Source organism: Callospermophilus lateralis, chromosome 10 (assembly GCF_048772815.1).
Source record: "Callospermophilus lateralis isolate mCalLat2 chromosome 10, mCalLat2.hap1, whole genome shotgun sequence".
NCBI classification, from domain to species: Eukaryota; Metazoa; Chordata; class Mammalia; order Rodentia; family Sciuridae; genus Callospermophilus; species Callospermophilus lateralis.
Genome location: NC_135314.1, coordinates 99,186,426 through 99,199,114, shown reverse-complemented (window position 1 = coordinate 99,199,114; position 12,689 = coordinate 99,186,426). Strand labels below are relative to the sequence as shown.

The 12,689-nt window shown below is 32.0% G+C and overlaps 1 pseudogene; it reads left to right on the top strand.

The window, feature by feature from the left end:
* The first annotated feature begins 12,277 nt into the window (after positions 1 to 12,277).
* On the top strand, positions 12,278 to 12,417 carry LOC143409088 (U1 spliceosomal RNA; annotated as a pseudogene).
* Positions 12,418 to 12,689: the final 272 nt, after the last annotated feature.

The following is a 12,689-nucleotide window of genomic DNA, read 5'->3' as shown; positions in this document are numbered from 1 at the left end:
GCTCCTACCTGTATATCCAACTTATCTTCTTTACTATACTATGGAGATAGCCAAGATCTCCAGCCTTTTCCAATATACTGTAGTAAATAAAATTCTTACCACAATAAAATACCTTAGAATATTTTTATTACTTTTTTATTTATATATGACATTACAATTTATATACACATATAGAGCACAAATTTTTCATATCTCTGGTTGTAAACAAAGTATAATCACACCAATTTGTGTCTTTATACATGTACTTTGGATAATGATGTTCATCACATTCCACCATCATTTCTAACCCCACGCCCCTTTCCTTCCCCTCCCACCCTTCTACCTTATCTAGAATTTGCCTATTCCTCCCATGCTCCTGGTCCCTAACCCACTATGAATTGACCTCCTTATATCAGAGAAAACATTTGGCATTTTTTTGGGGGAAGGGAGGATTGGGTAACTTCAATTAGCAGTATATTCTCTAACTCTATGCATTTACCTACAAATGCCATGATTTTATTCTCTTTTATTGCTGAGTAATATTCCATGTGTATATACACCACAAGTTTTTTGTCCATTCATTTACTGAAGGGTATCAAGGTTGGTTCCACAGTTTAGCTATTGTGAACTGTGCTATTATAAACATTGATGTGGATGTGTCCCTGTAGTATGCTACTTTCAAGTCCTTTGGGTATAGACTGAGTAGAGGGATAGCTTGGTCAAATGGTGTTGCCATTCCCAATTTTCCAAGAAATCTCCATACTGCTTTCCATATTCGCTGCACCAATTTGCAGTCCCACCAAGTGGGTATGAGTGCACCTTTTTCCCCATATCTTTTCCAACACTTATTGTTGTTTGTCTTCATAATAGCTGCCATTCTGACTGGAGTGAGATGAAATCTTAGAGTAGTTTTGATTTCCATTTCTCTAATTGCTAGCAATGATGAACATTTTTTCATATATTTGTTGACTGATTATATATCATCTTCTAAGAAGTGTCTGTTCAGGTCCTTGGCCAATTTATTGTTTGGGTTATTTTATTTTGTTTTTTGGTGTTTAGCTTTTTGAGTTCTTCATGTACCCTAGAGATTAGTGCTCTATCTGATGTCTGCGGGTTAAAAGTTTGCTCCCAAGATGTAGGCTTTCTATTCACCTCACAGATTGTTTCTTTTGCTGAGAAGAAACTTTTTAGTTTGAATCCACCCCATTTATTTATTCTTCATTTTAATTCTTGTGCTTTAGGAGTCTTATTAAGGAAGTTGGGGCCTAATCCCAAAGTGATTAGGTAGGCCGAAATCACCTTAAAATATTTTTACCTCCCGATATGCACTTTCTATATTATCCTTCCCCCTGAAGTGTGAGTTGACTTTACTCAATCAAGTAAGCCTCTTTATTTTATTATTTATTTATTTGAACTGGGATTTGAACCCAGGGGTGCTTTGACACTGATATACATGCCCAGTTCTTTTTATTTTTATTTTTTAAGAAGTTCTTATTAAGTAGCCAAGACTGGCTTCAAAGTAGTAATCTTCTTGCCTTAGCATCTAGGATTACAGTGATGCATTACCATTTCTGGCAGACTCTTCAGTTATTTATTAATTAATTGATTAACAAATTAATTAATTTTTAGAAACTGAAACATAAAGATACAAAAGTTGCACATATTAATAAATATCATATATTTTCAATATCTATACACTCTACTATATTTAAATAATATAGATATATTGATCTCAAAAATTCATAATTTTATAGCAAAAATATTTATAATCATTTCTGCTTGTTTTTTGAAATAGATAGTATATTATCATCAATACTCATCATACTTTGTAGTCCCCCAGAGCTTCTTGCTCCTATCTAATTATGAATTAGTATAGATTGTTCAACATTTCCCTATCGTTTTCTCTCTATTCTTTTTGGCCTCTAGTTACCACCATTCTACTCTGAAATTCCATGCAATCATTTTTTGTTTTCTTTTTAGATTGTGCATGTAGGTGAGATCATGTGGTCACTTGTCTTTCTGTGCCTAAGTTATCTCATTTAACATAATCATCTTCACTTACATTCATGGTGTGTAACAATGAGAGAAGTTCATTCTTTTTTGTGGTGGAAGAGTTTTTCACTGTGTACATTTACCACATTTTCTTACCCATATATCAGCTGATGGGCAGTTATGTTGTTTTCATTTCTTGGCTCTTGTGAATAATGCTGAAATGAACACAGGAATGCAGGTGTGTCTTTGACATACCAATTTCATTTCCTTTGGATCATATGGTAGTTCAGTTTTTATTTTCTTGAGAAATCTCTCTACTAATTTAAATTCTCACCAATTCCCCTTCCTACACATCCTCATCAGTACATTTTATGTTTTGACTTTTTGATATTAGCCATTTTTACTGGAATGAGATGATATCTTATTGTGGCTTTGACTTGTATTTCTTTGATGATTATTAATGTTGAGCATTTTTTCATGTACCTGTTGGCCATTTGTATGACTTCATTTTAGAAATGTGTTTTTAAGTCTATTACCTTTTTTTTTTTTTTTTTAGTCAGGTAATTTGTTTTTATGCTATTGAGGTTTTGGAGTCATTGTTTATACTGGATATCAACCCCTTGTCAGATACTTGCATTTCTCAAATGGGAGAAGTACATTCTGTAGGCTGTGGAGGAGCTTTTCAGTTTTATGTAATCACATTTGTTTATTTTGGCTTTTGTTTGGGGAATTTTGTTCAAAATAGAAAAGAAAAGAAAATTTTTGCTAATTCCAATATCCTGAAGCATTCTCCCCAAATTTCTTTAGAAAATTCATTTTCAAATCTTACATTTAAATCTTTAATCCATTTGATTTAATTTTTATAACTAGTGAGAGATACAAATCTAGTTTAATTCTACATGTGAAGAGAAACCATTTTAAAAGATGATGTGGACTCAAAGATGGAAGATGCCAGAATTATTTGAAACTACTACAGACAATCTACAGGCTACAGGAGATCTCAGTCATATGTGGTTACAAGGCACTGACCTCATCCCATAACCTCAAGCCCAAACTCCCATTCTGGATCACATTTTGATTGTAGCTTTGTGAAATACTCAACCAACAACTCAGCCAGGATATGTCTAGATTCTGCCTCATGCAACTATAAGATAATATAAACAGATGTTATTGAAAGGCAAAATTTGAAGTTATGTGTTATGCAGCAGTAGACCACTACAATATCATGCTTTCTCAATTCTATTTGCCTTTTGCTTGTTCCTCTATTTTTAGTCTTTGTCTGCCTAGCAGACTTTTATCCATTCCTTAAGAACCAACTCATGTATTACTTTCTTCAGTAATCCTTGGTCCACAGAACTTTCTTCCACAACTAGTTTGCTTCCCCATGCTTCATTCTCCCCTACCTTTTTGTTGTTGTTGTTGTTCTTCTTCTTCTAACATTCCCCCTTGCATATGTCCGTTAAGTCAGAGTAAGCATTTTCTCATCTTGAGCTGAAGCTATGACCCTTGTCTTGGGACTCCTTGGCAGGACTGATATACTGTAGCCAGGTTATCAGGAATCTCCTAATGGAAACAAAACCCAAATATTTCATTGTCTCAATAGCCCTTTATCAATGCACCCGGATTGTGTGCGGGTGCAGTAATGGTGCCGCTACTATTGGTGGGTTACAGTAGTATAATAAAGACATCTCTAATATCTTTTCCTATTCTTTCTTATGTCATTCCAAACAATAAAACATGCAAGAAAGAAATGTGAAACACAGCTTCATCTTTGATAAAATTTTAGAAACTACCTTCAAATCTGAAATAAGACTAATTAAGAACTACTAAATCCAATGTCAATAATAATATCACCCTGTGAAAGCGTCTCTAGGCTTTTCTTTTTCTTATTTTTTTTCTTTTTTTTAAGCATCACAGAGAAGGAAGAAAATAAAACAAAGAAGAAACATACAGACCTGAAGAATGTGAAGAAAGCAATCTGCCAGGAATGTCAATAAAAGAAGGACTCTAATATTTGAGCAGCTTTACAATTTCTAATTTCCTTTAGCTAGGAGAATTAAAAGATAAGTATTCCCTCTCTGTGTGCTTCTTTATGTATGTATATGTAAATACTTTTTTTTGGAAATTACATAAATATGCGCATTGTTAAAGAAAAATAAAAAAATATGGAGGCCAGAGTTTAGATATACCATAATGTCAACTCTCTATACCCTAACCAAAACTTAGGTTATTCTGATTTCCTGGAAACTCCTTTCACTACAAACTAAAGAAAAGACATAAACTTTATTATATTTTCCCAATCAAATCTTCTTTTATTTTTATTATTTTAAAAAATTTATTTGTTCTTTTTAGTTGTACATAAAACATAATCCATATTGTTATAATTATAAAAGCATGGAATGTATATTAGTCTAGTTAGGATTCTATTCTTGTAGATGTACATGATGGTGGGATTCACTGTGTTGTTTTCATACATGTACATGGGAAAATTATTTCAGATTTATTCTACCATCTTTCCTTATCAATTATTCAATGAAATTGAACCAGATATAGAGAAATCATTTTAAACTGCTCTTTTACCTTAAAAATAATGTTAATGTATAATAACCAATCATGACAATAAGTTAAAATACTACCCTTTTTATGCTTTGTAAACTGTCCTTTTATTCAAATTACTAAAAGGACAAAACAATCAATTTAAGTTCATGTTATATAATTGCTATAAAGTGAAATTTTTACCACCTGGTTTGAGGTCTGCCAGTTTGTGAACTGTTATTTTATATGCACAATAAACTTATACAAATTTTAAATTTGATTTGGTCAGAAGACAACGTATATTCAAAGACTCCCAAAACTTGGTGTCATAAGAAATTTCTGCATGATCCAGAGAGATATTCTGGTGACCTACAAATAGTACTCAGTCTTACACCACAGAAACCTTCTACCCAGAGGTGGTATAAGCAGAATTCACCTTAGTCAGAAATAAGTAAAACTCTTAAATATTCCATTCATAATTTCTATAATCATTGTCTAAGTTAAAGAATAAGGAAGAAAGAAAAGTGCAAATGGAAAATAAGGAAGACAAAGTTGGAAAAAATATCATAGTGAAGATACAAAAACTTGAAGCAAATTGTATAGTAAACATACTAATTGGAAATATAAAATAAAAGGACTATATTAGTCAGGTTAATCTTTTTCCCTCCCACTGTGAGCAAAAGAGCTCACAAGAACATTGGAGAGCAAAAATAATTTATTTTGATTCATAGTTTCAGAGGTTAAGTTCACCATCAGTTGACTCTCTTTTCCATAGTTCTAAGCCTAAGTTGAGGCAAAAACCTCCCGGCAGATGCGCACAGTGGAAGGAAGTAGCTCAGGACATGACAGCAGAGTGAGAGAGTTCCACTCAATAGGGACAAAATGTATACCCAAAGTTAGGTCCCCTGTGACCTCATTCTCCAGCCACTCCCATCTGTCTATAGTTATTACAGAGTTAATCCTTATCACTGAATTAATCTGCTAATCAGGTTATAACTCTAATAAATTAATCATTTAACCCCTGAAAAGTCTTGCATAGTCTCACATATGAACTTTTGAGGGACACATGATTTCTAAACTATCGCAAAGGCAAAGAAGAGATACAAGAGAATGAGGAAGATATTAGTAAAATAAAGAAATAAATTAAGAACTGGCAGAACTCAGGAGGTAAGATAAGAAAAATTTCAGAGAAACAAAGACACACAGAATTCAACAAAGGAATGTAGTTTGCTGCAAATGGAGTGGAAAGCCAGAATGGGAAAATAGACTAAAATGGAATTAAAGTAAATAGACACTGAAGAGACTTAAAGAGATTGGAGAAAACTGACTCGTATATAAGATACCTAAAGTTGGATCAAAATAGGTAAAATTAGTATCATTAAATAAAAGAACCAAATAAAAACATGATTTCAAGATACAGTTTAAAGATTTTAGATTATAAAACCCCTCTAATGTGTAGATTGTTAAAAAAAAAACTAATGTATAGAGTGAATGAGAAAATTATGACTAGGTAGAACTACAGTGATGTCTTCTTTATTTTTCTGGTGTTCAAAGTTAATAAAAAACACTTTGTATTTTAAAAGAAAGAGGATAAAGATGCCTGTTACTGGTTAAAAAATAGAAGCCCTCATATAAACCGATATCTTTTCAATTTCTCAATCAAAGAAGACCCTGAGTAGTTTATACTCAGTCAGTATTTTGTTTCTAATACACAATTTTAAACAAATAATAATACAGGAGAATATTCATCATGAGTCCTTTGGAGGAAATATCAAAAAAAAAAAAAAACCAAATTGGCCAATACAGTAGTAAATATACTCAGCCAAGGATTGCAATGGTAATTATTTCCATTTGAGAGCAGAGATAAAGTTATCCACTACTTGAAGTAATAGACTATACATATTATAAAATATCTCAACACAGAACAAAATCATAATCACTATAAAAAGTAAAGAGTATAAATGGAGGGCCGGAGGTGTAGTTCAGTAGTAAAGCACAGGCTTAGCATGTACGCATCCCTAGGTTTAATTCAGGGCAGCAAAAATATTAAAAATAAAAATGAATAAGATAAATGGAAAAGAAGAAATATATATTTATAATGACTTTAATGATAATAATCTCCTCTGGTTTTGTAGTTAAGGGTCAAATCTTTATTTTAATATTGACATATGAAGATGTATATACACATATATGAAAATTTTGAGTAAGTTAATATAAAGAATTTAGAAAATTATATTTAGATGACAAACTAAAATCAAAACTAACATTTTATATCAAGATATGTTTAAAACAATTGAGAAAGTGGAAATAAGAAGGATGGACAAAATTATGACACATTACAACAAAAACAAAGATAGAAAACATGTTCTCTATATCTGGCTAGGCTGAATTCAAGGCAAATACATCATAATGATGAAAGTGCATACAAATTTTATAGTCACATACAATGCTGTATAAAATAGTATAGTGACAAAATTCATGAAATAAAGCATAAAAACATGTTCAGTAACATTTCAGAAGTAGTATATTTTAATTATTTAAGATGTTTGCCTATGGCATTTCAAAGCCACCAAAAGTAAAGCTATGGAATCCAAACATATATTTATGTCTCAAGAACATCTACTTAATATATATCTTGATAAATCAACTTCAGGTGTTTCTCAGAAATTTAGGTCCTATTATTACAGATTCTCAGTAAATACCCAGAAAAGTTTATGGAATGCCATTTATTACTTGCACATTAGAAACAGGTATATTCAAACCATCATCTCCAGAAGTACATGAAGAAGTCAGGAAAAGATAAAGTTTTACTTGAGATCTAGGAAAGGGAGTTTCTCCAAAGAACCAGGCAGAATCTACACCATGAAAGACAGTGTCATTAGCAAACCATTTCTACCACAGTAAGGACCATTCTATGTAGCTATCCCTGTTAGGGTTAAGTCCCTTCTCTTATTGAGGTGTTTGGGCAATTCAATATCAGGAAGTCAATAAATGCTACTTGTTATAATTATAGATACAACTTATCCCTATGAAAAATATGTTATTATGCATTGTTACTATAATTATAAATTATTAAAAAGATAAAACAATCAATTTAAGTTTATATTACAAATTCAAGATAATTCAATATCAGAAAATCAATAAATGCTACTTGTTACAATTATAGTGAATAGATGCAAACTATTGATATTGAAAATTCATTCAACCAAAGATTATATTGATACTGGATACTGCTAATAAGGTATATCTTTCTATAGTCTGGATCTTCAACATCCCACAAAGGCCCATGAGTTAAAGGTTTGGTCCCCAGACTGGTATTATGGAGGGATGGGATTTTTAAGAGATGGGTCTGGTAGCTGGGTACTCCACATTCCCACCAGTGATATCCAGCACCACATCAGAAGCCCAAAGCATAGCAGCCCTTGAACTTGAATTGTAATTTCCAAAACTGTAAGAAAAATTTTTTTCTTTATAAGTTAATATTTATTTTGTCATAGTGACAGAAAGCTAATATGCTTCTTTAATATGTCAATAAATGCCATTCTGTTCTATATGTATAGATTTTGCAAACATATGCACATATACTAATATGTGCATATGTATATGTCTAATTTGTAAATATATCAATATGTGCATAGTATATAAGCCATTTATGAAACATCATAAGATAATTCATCTTCAAGTTGAGAGCAAAATAAGAAAATTGGCTCTCATTTTTAACATATTTAACATACTGTATTTAACATATGTAGATGCTATTTAATTATTATTAATTATATAAGAGAAGAAGTATAAATATTAGAAAGGAGTGACAAAGTTAAAACTAGGTATAATAATATGATAGAATACCTAAAAAACCAAAGAAACCTCCTAAAAGCTACCACAAGGAATGGGAGATTTTGATAAGCTGATTGGTAGGAAAACAATATACCAAAATCAAAGCCTTAATATGTGACAAAAAAAGTTACAAAAGACAATAGAACATATTATTTTGCAGTAACTATAAAATCATATGATAGCTGTGGATAATCTAAATAAGAAATTATAGTAGTTTTAAGATAAAGAGACTTTCAAAATGGGACTTAAAATGAAACTTGAATTTTTAAAAAGGAATGATTTGTAGTTGAACAGAAACTTAGTGTTAGAAGAGTCATTACTAATACCAAATCAATGTGCAAATTGTGATCTTTGCAAACTACCAAAATGATTTTCATTAATAATCAACATGCTGATTCTACAATTCATGTGTATAAATGAATGTTTAGCTAGGAAATTCTATAAAATAAGAACAACTGGGTATATCTAGGGACCTAAAGATATTTCAGTATATTATGAAATATTATAAATCTTAGATTTATAATATAATGTAGGAATTAATATAATGTAGTACTGACTCATAAATAGAACAAATGTAAAGAAGAAAAGTTCAGGTATAAATGCTAATATGTATAATTCAGTACACAATAGATGTTAGTTTATGTCAAAGGAAAAACAAGGTAGCTTAATTCATAAATGGTCTTGGGGTAACTTATTAGTTACCAAAAAAAAAAAAAAAAAAATTGTACCACAACCTAGTTTCTTACAACATAATTCTGGTCACACTTAATAAAATAGGAAGGAGAAATAAGGATAAAAGAAGAAAAAGGAATAAATGTAATATTAGAAGCAAACATATTTCATTTTTTATATTCCTAAAATTAGCTTTGAAATGGGAAAGACCTGTATAAATATTAAACAAAAACCACAAGAACTAAGACCACCTGCATCAATATAATTAATGGCTAGGACTGAGAACTGGGACCACCTGTGTCAACATAATTTAACTGTTTGCTCCTGAAAACTCTTGTGCAGGAAGATAAGACTGATAATCAATAAATAACTTGACTGTTTGCTGTAGGAAATTCTTGCAAATCAATTCATCTGGGCAAATAATTTGCTCACCTGCATGAACAACTCACTTATCAGGACAACCATTTGCTCATGAAGAATTGCTTCAATAATTTTGCTTCTCTGTGTCACCAATTCTACACCATTATGTCATAAACTTTGCCCAGTTCCAATCAGTTCTCCATCTTGAGATCCTAAACCAATTGAGCAAAGACACAAAATCTTTGATCACCACTTCCTAACATCCTCCTTTTAAGACACTATTAATATTCTTTCAAGGTAGTGTTATGCCTTGCCATACTAAGTTTGTTGATTCAGTTTTATTTGAACAAGAAGTTTTCTGGTAGTCCATTTTGAACTGCTGATGACCCAAAACCACTTAAAGACTTAATACAGAAAGCAATAAGTAAAATGAAAGGAAAAAATTATAAAGTGGAAAAAATACCTAAATATTCCTTATAGACAATTTTTTATTTTCCTAATTATTTTACAATCTTAACAAATTTTTTAAAAAATATAATGGGTAACATATACATAGGAAAAATCATATTAAATTAAATAGAAGTGCTCCAATGTATATGAAAATAAGCTTAGTGTGAATCATATGTCAAGAAATACATATCAAAAGTACAAGAAAAAAATTTTTTAACCTATAAAACTAAAAAAAAAAAAATGGGAAGGAATGTAGAAACCACATATTATTCTTGGGCTTATTTGGGTACAGCTTTATGGAGCATAACAAGGTAATATTTATCATAATTTTAAAAACGTGAACTATGGTCAAGGAATTCTACTTCTTAAGAATTTTTCCTCTAGACATATTACCCAGTGTATGTTTAATTATTTTTGGAAATAGTGAAGAATTAAAATGTATTCGTCATTATGGTACAATAAACATGACATTTTTAGGTAGTTTTTATAAGTAATTAGAATTATTTTTTGTACAAATATCCAAGTTAGGTTAAGTTTTAAAAAGAACGATTGCACAGAGGTCCAGGCATGGTGGTGCATACCTGTAATTCCAGTGGCTTGGGAGGCTGATACAGGAGAAATGTATCAAAGCCAGCCTCAGCTAAGCAACTCAAAGCCAGCTAAGCAACTCAGTGAGACCCTGTCTCTAAATAAAATACAAAATAGGGCTGGGAATGTGGCCCAGTGGTTGAGTGTCCCTGAGTTCAATCCCCAGTACCAGAAAAAAAAAAAAAAAAAAAAAGATTGCACAGAAATATGATTTTTATTCTATGATTTCAATGTCAAAGTATAACAATATAATATTATTCAGATGATTTACATAAAAACTCTTGATACTGAAGTTAACTAAATGGTTTAGGGATGGAAATACTTTCTATTGAAATATTTTTAAATTCTTTGTCAAAAAATGTACATTTATTAACTATTAATCCCCTTTTAACCTTTTTTATCCCCTTTTAATCTTTTTTTAAATTAAAAAAGGAGGCTTTTTTTCAATAAAAAACATTTATAAGGTGTTACCATATTGGGCAGCACTATTTTAGAAAAAAAATGTCATATAATAACACAAAAATGAATGAGAGGTCTGTTTTCTAATTTCCATTTGGTGGATAGTGGGAACAAGGGCAGTGGGACTATAGAAAACAGAGATGCTTCCAATTCAGTGCTACACCTGGACAGAGACAGAAAAGGTCCCCAGATGAAGAATTATGGACTAATGTTGTTGGAAGCTCTGGTAGATAAGCTTCATTCCAGCAGCAAAAAATTGGGGTGGATACACAAAAAGATAAATCCCAGCAGGCAAATGATAAGGTGAACTCACCTAAAAGCTATTAAAACGCAGAGCAAGGGTAACATTTTTCTCTAATCCTGCCCTCGCAGCCTCTGAAATTGGGGAAAACTTGGCAGAAAATGAGGTTTTGCAAAAGCAAGTTGAGACGTAGTATTAATTCTTGTGAAACTCAAGGTGTTGTGTCAGGAGACAGAGTTACAGCTGGGCTACAGAGAGGAGCAAATTTCCTAGGAGCTAATGCTTTGAACATTATGAATATGAATGGATTTTATATCATTAATAAGAAATTCTTCTACAAGTAAAAGAAGCACCTGATCAAATTAATGATATTCTTACTCCTAACTCAAATACTCAGAATTTAAGTTTCAAAGTGTTTCTGAATAGCTCTCCTTCACCAAGCAAGGAGTAGCTAGCAGTGGGAGTGATAGAAAACAGGTGGCATATAAATATTTCATCAGTTCCCTCACTCACGCCTGCTTATTCAGATACATTTTACTTTCATCTTTACTGTTCTAATGGAGCACAATACTCCTTGCTCTGGTCATACTATTCTTTGGAGTCCTTGTTCAAAGTCATTTTACCCAGTCAACTGTAGGGAATGTGTTTGGCAGCATCCACTGGAGCCTTTCTTCCCAGTCCTGCTGTGCACTGGAGGACCAGGCCAAGCAGCTGGAGGCATCTTTTCAAAGCAGCCCAGCACCAGAGGAAGCAGAAGCAGCACATTCCTCGGCTGCCTTCACTTTCTGTGCACAAGTTCTGCATAATGTCAAAGCTTAAAATGACTATACCCAAGGAGGATGATTATTAATTTGGAAAAATCAAGAATAAACAATTTGAAAGTAAGACCCTATCATGTAAACATTTACATTACAGCTGAAATAGAACCATAAAAAAATAGAATGGAGTGATCATTCAAGCCTTTAGTTAATTTTTATTTCTTAAATTTCTTTAGAATTTATTTGCCTTTATCTCTTTGGAATTAAGGGCAGGAAAACGCTTTTAATTTTTTACTGTCTTGCATTTCCTCAGTACACATTCTTGGCTATCAACTCCAGTTTTCTGTGGAAACTTAAAAATATTTTGAACCCAGATTAAATATTTCTATCAAAGCATATGGTATTCACACTTACCTGGCAGGCGAGTTACCATGTTCACGAAGGTGGTTTTCCGAGGGTGAGGCTTATCTATGTGCTTGACCCCTGCGATTTCCCCAAATGTTGGAAACTTGACCGCATGATTTGTGGTAGTGGTAGACTCTGCGCTTAAAAAAAAAAAAGCATACGGTATTAAATAAAATAATGCTTTTATGCAGGAAGAGAAAGGAGGGGAATAATGTTTTTTATTGATGTGTTTTGCCCTAATCCATACTTTACAAAGTATTCCCAATTCATCATAGATACTACATTAACTCCTGAATCTACTGATTTGAAACATATATCTCCCCTTTATGGGGTTGTATAGTATCCCACCAAGATCAAGTCCACTAAGAACCTCAGAATGTGACTTCATTTTTAAAAAGCCTTCTTTATGGGTA